The 11,421-nt window shown below is 38.9% G+C and overlaps 1 protein-coding gene and 1 pseudogene across 1 annotated transcript in view; one reads left to right on the top strand and one right to left on the bottom strand.

Moving 5' to 3' along the window:
• GALNTL6 (UDP-N-acetyl-alpha-D-galactosamine:polypeptide N-acetylgalactosaminyltransferase-like 6) overlaps nt 1-11,421 on the bottom strand; it is a 2,113,891-nt gene that overhangs the window by 172,610 nt on the left and 1,929,860 nt on the right. The gene's annotated exons all lie outside the window — the stretch shown is intronic.
• On the top strand, nt 1,661-1,891 carry LOC102844405 (annotated as a pseudogene).

The following is an 11,421-nucleotide window of genomic DNA, read 5'->3' as shown; positions in this document are numbered from 1 at the left end:
TCTTTGCAATCACTTGTTATGCATCAGAGAGTTGGACAATGACTAGGCAGGATGGAAGAGAATTGATGCCTTTGAGCTTTGGTGTTGGAGAATAGTATTGAGGACCATGGACTGCTAAGAAAACAAACAGATTCGTCTTGGAGAGGGTTAAAGTGGGCGGCTCCTTGGAGGCAAGGATTATGAGGCTTTGTGCCACATACTTTTGTCATGTTGTAAGGAGAGACTGGTCTTTAGAGAAGGATATCATGCTTGGGAGGGTGGAAGGCAGGCGCAGGAGGGGAAGGCCCTCTAGAAGGTGAATTAATTCAGTGACTGGGGTAATCGGGATGGGTGTGTCAGAGACTGCGATTGGCACAGGATAGAGCAGATTTTAGGGCTTTTGTACATAGGGTCGCTATGAGTCGCAGCAACTCGTCAGTCAGCACACAACAACTCCATCAGATTTCCAAGGCTATAAATCTAAGCTAGTCTTATTTATCTTTTGCTGAGTGGTAGATTAGAATGACTACCCTTTTGGTTGGCAGCCCAGTACAGGGTAGTGTAGTGTGTTATGTGTCGGACCAGTAGCACAAAAAATTCAGAGGTTTGAACCCAGCAGATGCTCATAAAAAAAAAAAAAGATGTGCAGTCTTCTCTGTAAATACTCTTGGAAAACCAGTTGAGGCTTCCCATGAGTTGGAACTGATACCGGTAGGTTTCATAAATTTTTTTTTCAAAAAAATAATCAAAACAAAATAAAACCACAACTCAGAATTTGACATCATTCAAATTCTATTTATAGTGACTTTCTAGCACGCTGTAGATCTGAATGGGAAGCAACTGTCCATCTTTCCCCCCAAGTACAGCTGGTGGGTTTGAATTACTGCAGAAACACTGGCCTTTTGGTTAGCAGCACAGCATGTAGGAACTAAAACAGCAGAGCTCCTTAATAAGTCTGTGCAGAATCCAGTCAAGTTCTTCCACTTTGAAGACTGATGCGTTGCTCTTCCTGAGATGCTGCTGTGATAAGAAGTATGTGCTGTGAGTAGTGGTAGCAATGTGGCTTCTCCAATAGGTCCATAGAGCATAGATAAAGCAAGTGAGAGCAAGAGAAAGAGAAGCAAACTTTAGGGGTGCTGTAGAGTGAAGACTATGTGAGAGGCAGTTACAGGACCATATTGTGAAGATATCCGAGGATAAGATGGACAATCTGAAGGCTACAATTGTTTTATTGCCAATAAAAGCAATGGTGCCTCCTGCCATCACAAATCTGATAAATAGCAAATGTGGTTATAATTGTATGTGATTATGGAACTTTCTAGGAATCAAATCCCTATGCACATCCAAAAACTTCTCCAACAGGGTAAAAATGGAACCCACAGACTGGGAAAAAGTATTTGGTAATGACATGTCAAATAAAAGACTTATATCTAGAATTTATAAAATACTCGAGCTCCACAACAAGAGAAAGGTATGCAACCCAATTGAAAAATGGGCACAGGATATGAACAGACACTTCACCAAAGAAGACATTCAGATGACCAATAAATACATGAAGAAATATTCAAAATCCCTAGCTCTAAGAGAGATGTAAATCAAAACAACTATGAGATATCATCTCACCCCAGTAAGAATAGCAAAAATTAACAGAACAGGGAAGAGGCGGAGCGCGGCCAGCAAGATGGCGCCATCTGTGATGTTGAGCTCCTTCTCTCGGCTGTTGACCCTGGCCTGGCTCCCGAGCAGCCTTTCAGCGAGGTCCAAGTTTTACCTTCATGAGCCACGAAATAGCAAACCTAATTGGGTGAAAGTTGGACTGACCTTGGGAGCTTCAGCCTTCTTGTGGGGCTATCTAATCAAACAACACAATGAAGATGTTTTAGAGTATAAACGAAGAAATGGATTGGAGTAAACTACTGAAAGAGTTCCACACAGAGATTGCATCAGTTCCTCTGGAATTGGTAACCTTGCGATTGTAAATGAGAAAGAAAAGAGTTGTATGTGGATATAGAATGTAATTTTTTGTGTGTTATACTGTTAAATGAACAAATAAAAATACTTCAGAAAAAAAAAAACAGAACAGCAAAATCAAATGGTGGCAAGGTTGTGGAGAAACTGGAACCCTTATTCACTGTTGGTGGGAATGTAAAATGGTGCCACCACTATGGAAGGCAGTATGGCTCTCTCTCAAAAAGTTGCAAATAGAAATACCATTTGACCCAGCAATTCCACTACATGGAATAATATCCCAAATAAACCATAACTGCCACCCAAACAGATATATGCACACCCATGTTTATCGTGGCTTTGTTCACAATAGCAAAGAGTTGGAAACAACCTAAGTGGCCATCAACAAATTAATGGATAGAGAAGCTGTGGTATATTCACACAATGAAATACTATGCTGTATTGAAAAAAAGGAACTCATGAAATATTATTCAAAATGGATTACCCTGGAGGATATTATGCTGAGTGAACTATCTCAGACACAAAAGGACAAATATTGCATAGTGCCACTGTTGTTAAATGGGACTGACATAGGGGATGGGTGGAGACTGAGAAAGATGGGATAAATTATGTATACTACATTGAAACAGATGAGAGACCTGTTTAAAATGTATATATGATTAAGTATTATTGTTATGACATGAGTCCAGAATAAAGGCTGCATAGAGGAGTGGACTTGGGGGGATGGATTGTATAATAATGAAAGAATTTTTCTTTTACTTTTCAAAAGGAATAATGAACTGGATGGGAGGACTGGGCAGGGAGAAGAGTGCAACAGTGAATGAATGGAAATCCAAAATCTCTGTAAATTTTCATTAAAATGAATAATAATTTTTTTGAAAAAGAAAAAAGTCACCACAAGCATTTTCTAACTATCACCCAGTGAGATATTATCAGGAGTTTTATTTCCACACAGGAGCATTCACAGCACACAGCCAAACAAACTGTAAGCTAAATGGTGCTAAATTTATCCCATTTGTTATTAGTGGATCCTGTATTAGTTTTGGTACTGTTTAAACAAGGACAGGAAAAGCTCTATGGTGTGGTCCGTAGAGATTTGCCATTAACTCAAAGTCCTGCTTCTCTGGCAGTTCTAATCTATCAGTAGCTCCCTGGAAGAAAGATGGACTATCTCCTCCCATCTTATTTACAGCCTGGGAAACTTTGTGGAAGAACTGCTATGAGTCTGAGCCAACACTGGTGATAAGAGAAGTTCTAATTGTAGACTTTTAAGGCAGAAAATAATACTTTTAAAGTTTAGAACCGTGACATTGCATTTCTTTACTCTATTTTCAGAGTTGTTGTTGTTGTTGTTAAGTGCTGTCGAGTCGCAGGTGACTCATAGTGACCCTATGAAGGAGAGACCTCAAGGCTTGGGTGCCTTTCGTCCTCTCTCCAGGTTCGTAGGGTTTCTGGAGGCAAGCTATTACGGAAGTGGATTCCACTCCTCCTTCCAAGCTTGTTTTAATCGAGGAGCTCCACCCCACTCTCTGTCCACATTGGGTAGCCAACCATTAACACATTTGACACATCAGTGTCACAGTGTTCAGCCTCACAGCAACCACAAGTGACCACTGTACGGAGTTAGAGCATAAAAACTTCTATTGGCCTTTGACCATTTTTGAGTTTACAAAATATCAAGTGGAACTATTTTTTTTTTTCTTGCTCAAATAGTAGCAAAAAGGAGACATATTCTTGGATAAGAACTGCAATTGGAGATGGAATTCCTGCGATGAACTCTTAGAAACAAGGGTTATTAGAATGGAAATGAAATAGCAGAGGCCTCAAGCACAGTGTCACTATGCGTTACACATCTCATAGTAAGAAGCTAATTCCAGAAAATGAACCCGACCTCTCCAGGTGCTCACAGCTTCATTATCTGATTAGAGTCCCAGAAGGCAGACTTACAAAGTGGTCAGCCTGGCTGGATCCCTCTCCCTAGAGTTGCATTTTTGGTTATTGAGATTACGGAGTGCTAAAAATGTTTTAATTTGCTTGAATTTCAGTAGCTTAATTTTGGAGCAGCAGGGACCCATTTTGTCTGAGCAAGCTTTCCACTTTCTGGGACTCCAGTAGCGCTGAGAAGGCAGCAAAATGTTCAGTCCTAATGGGAATGATGATTACAACACAATTATGATTCCCTCTTGCCCACAAAGAAGACTCACCAGGTCTTTTGTTTCTCAAATGCTTTTTAAAAAATAAAGCAAACAAAAAAAAACTATATAAAACTGTATAAATGCTAAATAACAATATAAGCTACAAAGGTGATCTAGATATGAGGGAAAAGTAACCAAAAATGTGCTGAAAAAATGGGAAATAGAAAATAATTTCCATTTAATTTCTTTTCTAATGACTATTTATTGACTATTCAATTTATTTATTTGACTGTTTGGATCATAACGAGTTGTTGCTGACATTGAGAAGAATGTACATCTCAGAGCACTTGATTGCACTCATGCTGAATCTATACCTGGACTAGGAGATTGGTGTGTGAGTGGAACAAGGGAGCACTGCATGGTTTGGAGTTGGTAAGGGAGTCCACCAGGGTTGTATTCTCTCACCATACTTATGCTGAGAAAATTATCCAAGAAGCTGGACTCTACGAGAAGGAATGTGGCATCATGATTAAATGAAGACTCATCAATAACCTGCATTATGCAGATGACACAACCTTACTTGCTGAAAGTGAGGAGGGCTTGAAGCACTTGCTATAGAAAATCAAGGAATGCAGTCTTCACTATGGATTGCATCTCAGTGTTAGGAAAACAAAGATTTTTACCACTGAACCATCATGATGGATGGAGAAGAGATTAAAACTGTCAACAACTTCATCTTGCTTGGATCCACAATTAACGCCCTTAATACCAGCAGTCGGGAAATAAGGAGACACATTACACCAGGAAAATCTGCAGTTTAGAGACCTTTCTAAATTATTGAGGAGTAGCAATGCCACTTTGAAGAGTAAAGTGGTTTGATTCAGGCCATAGTCGTTCCAATTACATAATATTCATCTGAGAGCTGGACAATGATAAGGATACCAAGAAAATAATTGATGCCTTTGAGTTGTGGTGTTGGAGAAGAGCACTGAACATCTCATGGATGGCCAAGAGAACAAAAAAATATGTCTTTGAGATGGTGCAGCTGAAGTGCTCTTTGGAAACAGGAATGATGAGACTTCGCCTCACTGGGCATGTTGCTGGGAGGTGCTATTCCTTGGAGAAGGACATGATGCTGGGAAGGGTGGAAGGTCAGTGAAGGAAAGGAAGACCCTCAACCAGGTGGACTGATGTAGTGACTGCTGCAATATGTGTCAGGAAGTGTGAAAATGGCACAGGATAGAACTGAGTTCAGATCTTTTATTCACAGGGTTGCTATGAGTTGTACTCAGCTCCATGGCACCTAACAACAACAACAACAGCAATTAAGGATGATAGTTAATTATCATGAACATATCTACCAAGGACAGTCATGCAAGTAATCATTTTTACTACATAGATCATTTCAGAGTACTTCACAGAGAAGTAGTGTAAAATGTTCCTCCCTGGGTGGCCCAGGAACTATGACTAATTGTCCTTTTTGCTTGGAGATGCCTGAGTCAATTATAAGTTTAATTTTGCGTAGTAGAATGCATCAAATAATAATTGATCTACAGGTCATAGCTGAGCTGAACCTTGGAGAAAGCTTCAAGGAATATCTGAGACAAATAAGCAAGCAAAATCACTTGATGTTGAGAAGATAGGATGAAAGATTGGAACTCTCGTGCATTGCTTGTGCCAATACTGCAAAACAGTGCAACCTCTTTACAAGGCAATTTGATGTTTCCATAAAAAGCTAAACATAGAAATCCCATATGGCCCAACTATTGCACTGCTGGGAATATACCTCAAGGAAAACAAAACTGAGACACAAGCAGAGATTTGTACACCCATCTTCATAGCCACAGTATTCACAACAGCAATGAAATAGAAACAGTTCAAATTTCATCAACAGACTAACAGATTGAAAAATTATGATACATTCCATGGAATACTATGCAGGACTAAGGAGCAACAATTTTGTAAAATACTGTATAACATTGGGGAATCTAGACAGAATTATGCTGAGTGAACTAACTCAGTCACATAAGGACAAATATTGCATAAGATCATTAGTGTAAAAATAGAAGGATAACTAGTAAAATGTGGATAAAAGTCCAAATGAGGAACGGTAGGGCACAGGGAGGTAGAGAGTGGGGAAAGGAGAAAATCAGTAGGATAGCAGAGTTGGATGGGTGGAGGAGGCTGGGTGAAGGTATTAGGAAAGATTCAATGGAGACCTGCAGTGACAAGGTAATAGTAGGAATAAAATAATGGTGATTGATTTATAAAACACAATGTTCATGAGTGATTGAACCACAATGTGACTGCAGAAATGTGTGAAATGCAATGTACATGCATGATACCCAATGTATATTAGGTTTGTATGCAAACCAATATAAAATAAAAATAGAATGGAGAAAAAATGTTCAGCAATTAAAATAATATTTATACAGAACAAAAAGAGAAGGAAAACACTGGAAACCATTTCCAGAGTTGTTGTGGGAAAGTACTGACTTTAAACTAATGTTGTTTGCATCACATTTACAACAGGCACTGTTCTAGCATCTCAAGGCTTATCACATCTAACAGGAGAGCTTGCCCAGATGCTTTTTAGAAGAAAGGCCTGGTAACCTGAGAGTCATTGAAAACCTGATGGAGCACAGCTCTAGTCAGACACGTGTGGGATCACTATGGTCAGAATGGATTTGATGCCAACTGTTTTTACCAATGCTGTCTCCTATGAACTTAGTGTCCCATGTTGACATAATATTACAAAGAGTTACTTGAACTATTGGAAAGGTCTAATACTGTGATTCATAATGCATGGATGCTTGAAACAGGTATTTCTGCCTGAAACATAGATTTTTATGCTTGGAGCCAATGAGTCAGTTCCAGTGCATAGTGCCGTAGGTACAGCAGAACGAAACACTGCCTGGTCTTGCACCATCCATACTCACAGTTGTTGTTTGTGCCCATTGTAGCAGCCAGTTTTTCAAGAGGTCTCACTGAAGGTCTTTCTGTTTCATTGTCTGACACTCTAATTGACCAAGTATAATGTCCTTTCCCAAGGTACACAGTGAGCTCTTGACAAATAATTGATAGAATTTATCACTTTCTTTAGGCCAAAGATGACATTTGTCTTCACAGCATGCAATAGATTTATATTTTAATGATATATTGACTCATTATGTAGTATCATAAATTTGTGATTAAATTTTGGGGGAAGATTTGGGGAAGAAGGAAGCAGTATTTATGGAAGATCTCTGAATTTCATAAGCAAAAGAGCTCTCTTTAAATAGAAAGTGTTATATTCTAAAATATAACCAAGTGAATGGAGGAAAAGCATATATAACTTCAGAATGTGTATCATCTTTAGTTCTTTCCACAAATGTTGGACAGTCTTATTGCCCTTTTTTGTTGTATTGTAAGAAAGAATTCAAGATTTTATTGTTTTCAGAAGGACTGCTTCTGCATCTAAATATGAATTCAGGCTGAGTCTTTGGGGAATTATACATCTTTCTTGGCTTTTTGGGAGAAAGCCTATGATAAACCACTATGCCCCTGAACTAAAATGATAGTTTCAGATAAAGCGTCTGAACCCTATCGTTTTAAGAGCAGAGGAAAGAGGTGCTGGTTGTGGTTGATGTCTGAGGTTGTCATGCAACAGCTCTTATTTGCTGGACAGCTTTATGAGAGTAAACGGATTTACAATCATCAGGGGAGAAAGGTCAATTTCTGGGAGTGTAGTTTCCCCATTCATCACCATACTTTATGGCCTTGTTGGCGATTTTATTTTCGGATATCAAACTATTCATTTTGGTCCCGCTAATGCTTTTTCTCCACCTGATGTATTTTTTTCTGACATAAGCAAGAGTGAGCTGCGTATGTTGCACATAGTACTTCTCTTTACCTGCTGCTTTAGATAGGATGATGTGGGTCCTCCCTCACTGTCATAGTTAGGGTTGGTAGCTATAAGTAGAAAGAATTTGTGTTCATTTTGTTGACCATGTATAAACCTAGGGCAATGTCTGGCACAACAAATATTTTATATTTTAAAGGAATGAATCACAATGTATTGATAAAGAAACTCTAGCAAATGTTTTTACTGGTTCTTAGAATTCTGAACAGCAAATCTGTATATATCTCTCCCAGATATCACTCTCCTTAAGCCTATGAAAAAGTGGCTATAAATAATCCACCTTGTCTAGAATCAGTCTCAGTGTTTGCTTCTGTCTTCTTCCTTACATGCTTAGTTTTGTATTGATGCTGTTTTCTCTCCAGTGCCACATTGGAAATCTCATGGTCACATTTGATCTCTCCCTCCTTGCTCAATGTAGCAAAAAAACCAGAAATCTTTTGTTAAATTTCTTCACAAATGCATTTGCGTTCAAGTGTTGCTTCCTTTAGGGTTTTTTCCTCCCTTAGTGTTTACTCGTCCATCACTCTTTCTATTTTACCTCTTCTGTTTTCATTCTGGATCTTCCCCTTTAAAAGCTACCATTGCCCCCCAGAGTTTGTAAAAAGAAAAAAAAAGGTTATACACTTCCTATTTACATTTAGGTCCTCCAGAACCTGTGCCTAAGAACGTCATTGTCTCACTTTGTAGGACCACAGTTGTTTGTCATGCTCTGTGCCCGCTCATTTTGTTCACACCTGATTTTTTGTTCAGTTCTCTTCTCCTCTTAGGGTGCCCTTGGTGAGCCTGTTCATTCCATGTCTGTCTATAAGGGCATACCTGCCGATGAGTTAGAAGTGGCATTTGGGCAGTTGTAATTCGATTCACAAGCTCAACTAAACCCATTTTACATTTAAACTCTACTTTTAAATATGCTATTGTTGGTTTTAGGTGCCATTGTGTTTAGTATGACTCATAGTGGCCCAATGAACAATAGACTGGAACCCTGTCCTAGCCTGTGCCAATTTCACAATCTTTGACACACTGAAGCCCATTGCTATAATCACTGTGTCAATTTACCTTGTTGAGGTTCTTCTACTTAATCACCCCTCCACCTTTCCAAGGAATAGTCTTTACTAGCAGTTTGCCTGAATATTAGAGATGAAGCTTTTACCATCCTTTTCTCCAAGGGGCATCTGGCTGCACCTTCTCCAAAATACATCTGTTTTTTCTTTTGGCAGTCCATGGGATATTCAGAAACTTTCTTCAACACACACCTCAAAGGCATTAATTCTTTTTCTGTTATTCTTATTGATTGTCCAGCTCTCAGATGCATAGCAAGTGATTGAAAAGTCTGAATCAAGCCCTCAATAGTCCTCAAATGAACATCATTGCTCCTCAGTAATCTGGAGTGATCACTGACTGCTGATTTTCCCAGTGCAATATGTCTCCTGATCTCCTGATGGTACCAAGTATATTGATTGTGGGTCCAAATAAAATGAAGTCATTGACAGTTACTTTTTTTACAGTACTTTAGACTATCCTGTGGAATTTAACTTTTACAAAACATGACTTACTTGGTTTGAGTTCTTATCCTGAGATTTGAGGGGTGGGGGGGAGGAGGAATCTTAATTCTCCCATACTTACATATTCAAGAAAACAGTTATGGAGACTAGGTCAGAGGTAAAACACAGGCATATTTATGTTCCCTATTTACACTCTCCAGCATGGTACAGACTTAGGAAAAGAGTCAGTTCCAGCTATGCCTCCTCTGCTGTCCCCTCTTTGGCATTGGGAAGGTCAGCTCTGAGTATCTCCACCACTACTTAACTACAGACTGAAGAGTTGCCTTCTGCTTAAATGAGGGCCCTACTGGCGAATTCTATGGGCCAAGTTGATCCCACAAGAGAACTCCGACAGTACTATGATTACACAAAGGATACAAGTATGCTTAGCCATCTACATCATGTCTCTGCAGTTGAAGTCACCTGTCCCAGGTTCATGGGCTTGCCACCAAACACGGTGACATTAACGTAAAGTCAGGAAGTTATTCTGAGTTGTCAGTAATTACTGTTCCTTTTGTGGAGTGCTTGACTGTCCTAACAACTTGTCTATATCAAAGGTTTTCTTTGAAAGTCTCTTCTGTTTGTCATTCATCCACCTCTAGCTGTACAAAGTACTGCTCAGCTCAAAAGTTTCCCTAAGAGGTCTTTCACGGATAAGCTGCTCACTCCTTTGGGATAAAGGAGGTTTGAGGAAGAGAAGTGATTGTCACCGCAGACATGGTACCTTTCTAGTCTCTCTCTACAGCTCTAGACATAAGCATACCTATCCTCATGGTTTCACAGGCTGTTCGTTCTGAGTGAAAGTCTCCCCAATTGTATTCCCATGTACTGACGTTTGACCCTGAGCAACCCAGTAAAATACCTAGGTTCTTTAATGACAGAAAGGACCTTTCCTCTTGTCATGATTTATAGCCTTGGATTTGGTAGGAGGGGGTAAGTCATTGGACTCAACAACAACAAATATTTTAGTTTTAATGACAAATGAATATTCCAATTGCAAAATGAAGCTAGGTGTAAATTTTATGTCCTAGATTTTTATATTTTGTAATCTAAAATGCTAGTTTTATTTTGCCAAAAATATAAAAAAAACTTTGTTTTTGTTAGGTGTCACTTTGTCGATTATAATTCATAGCAATCTTATAAATAACAGATTGAAATCTTGTCCTCTCCTGCACCATCCTCAAGCTGTCCACAATTCTCAAGCCCATCCCTGCAGTCACTCTATGCCCTTGAATCATGTTCTTATAGTTAATCTATATCCTTGGGAGTCTTCCTCCTTTCCCCTGACTCTTTACTTTCCCTCGAATGATATCTATTTGTAAGGACTAGTGCCTCCTGAAGATATTCCTAAAGTGAATGAGACAAAGTTTTACCATCTGTGCCTCAAGTAGCACCCTGGCTACACTTGCTTCAACACAGATATGTTTAGAGGGTTTTTATATTATTTATTTTTATTTGTTTGTATATAGTAGTTGTATACATTATGTTTTGTTTATGTACACTTTGGGTTTTTTTGTGATTTATTGTCTATACAGTTCTCTTCACCGCCCTTTAAATTCAAAAGAATCAATCTTTATCCACTGTGAAACTTTAGTTATCACACATATAAAGCATTTGAAAAAATTCAATGATATGAGTCAGGTGCACCTTAATCTATAAACTGACATCTTTGATCTTTAGAACTTAAATTGTTTTTTGATCACAGATTTGCCCAATGTAATCCATCTTTCATCATATGATCATCTGATTCAAAATGTCCCATGCCAAGCCATCTCACTTCGCCAATACCTAGTATGTCAATATTTATGCGTTCCATTTCTTTCTTAACAATGTCCAATTTTCCTACACTCATGCTTCTCATGTTCCACGTTCCAATCACTAGTGTCTCCTTACAGCT

Source organism: Elephantulus edwardii, unplaced genomic scaffold (assembly GCF_000299155.1).
Source record: "Elephantulus edwardii isolate Elephantulus edwardi_28Jun2011 unplaced genomic scaffold, EleEdw1.0 scaffold00018, whole genome shotgun sequence".
NCBI classification, from domain to species: domain Eukaryota; kingdom Metazoa; phylum Chordata; class Mammalia; order Macroscelidea; family Macroscelididae; genus Elephantulus; species Elephantulus edwardii.
The sequence above is the reverse complement of the archived record's forward strand: the minus strand, read 5'-3'. Positions and strand labels throughout refer to the sequence as shown.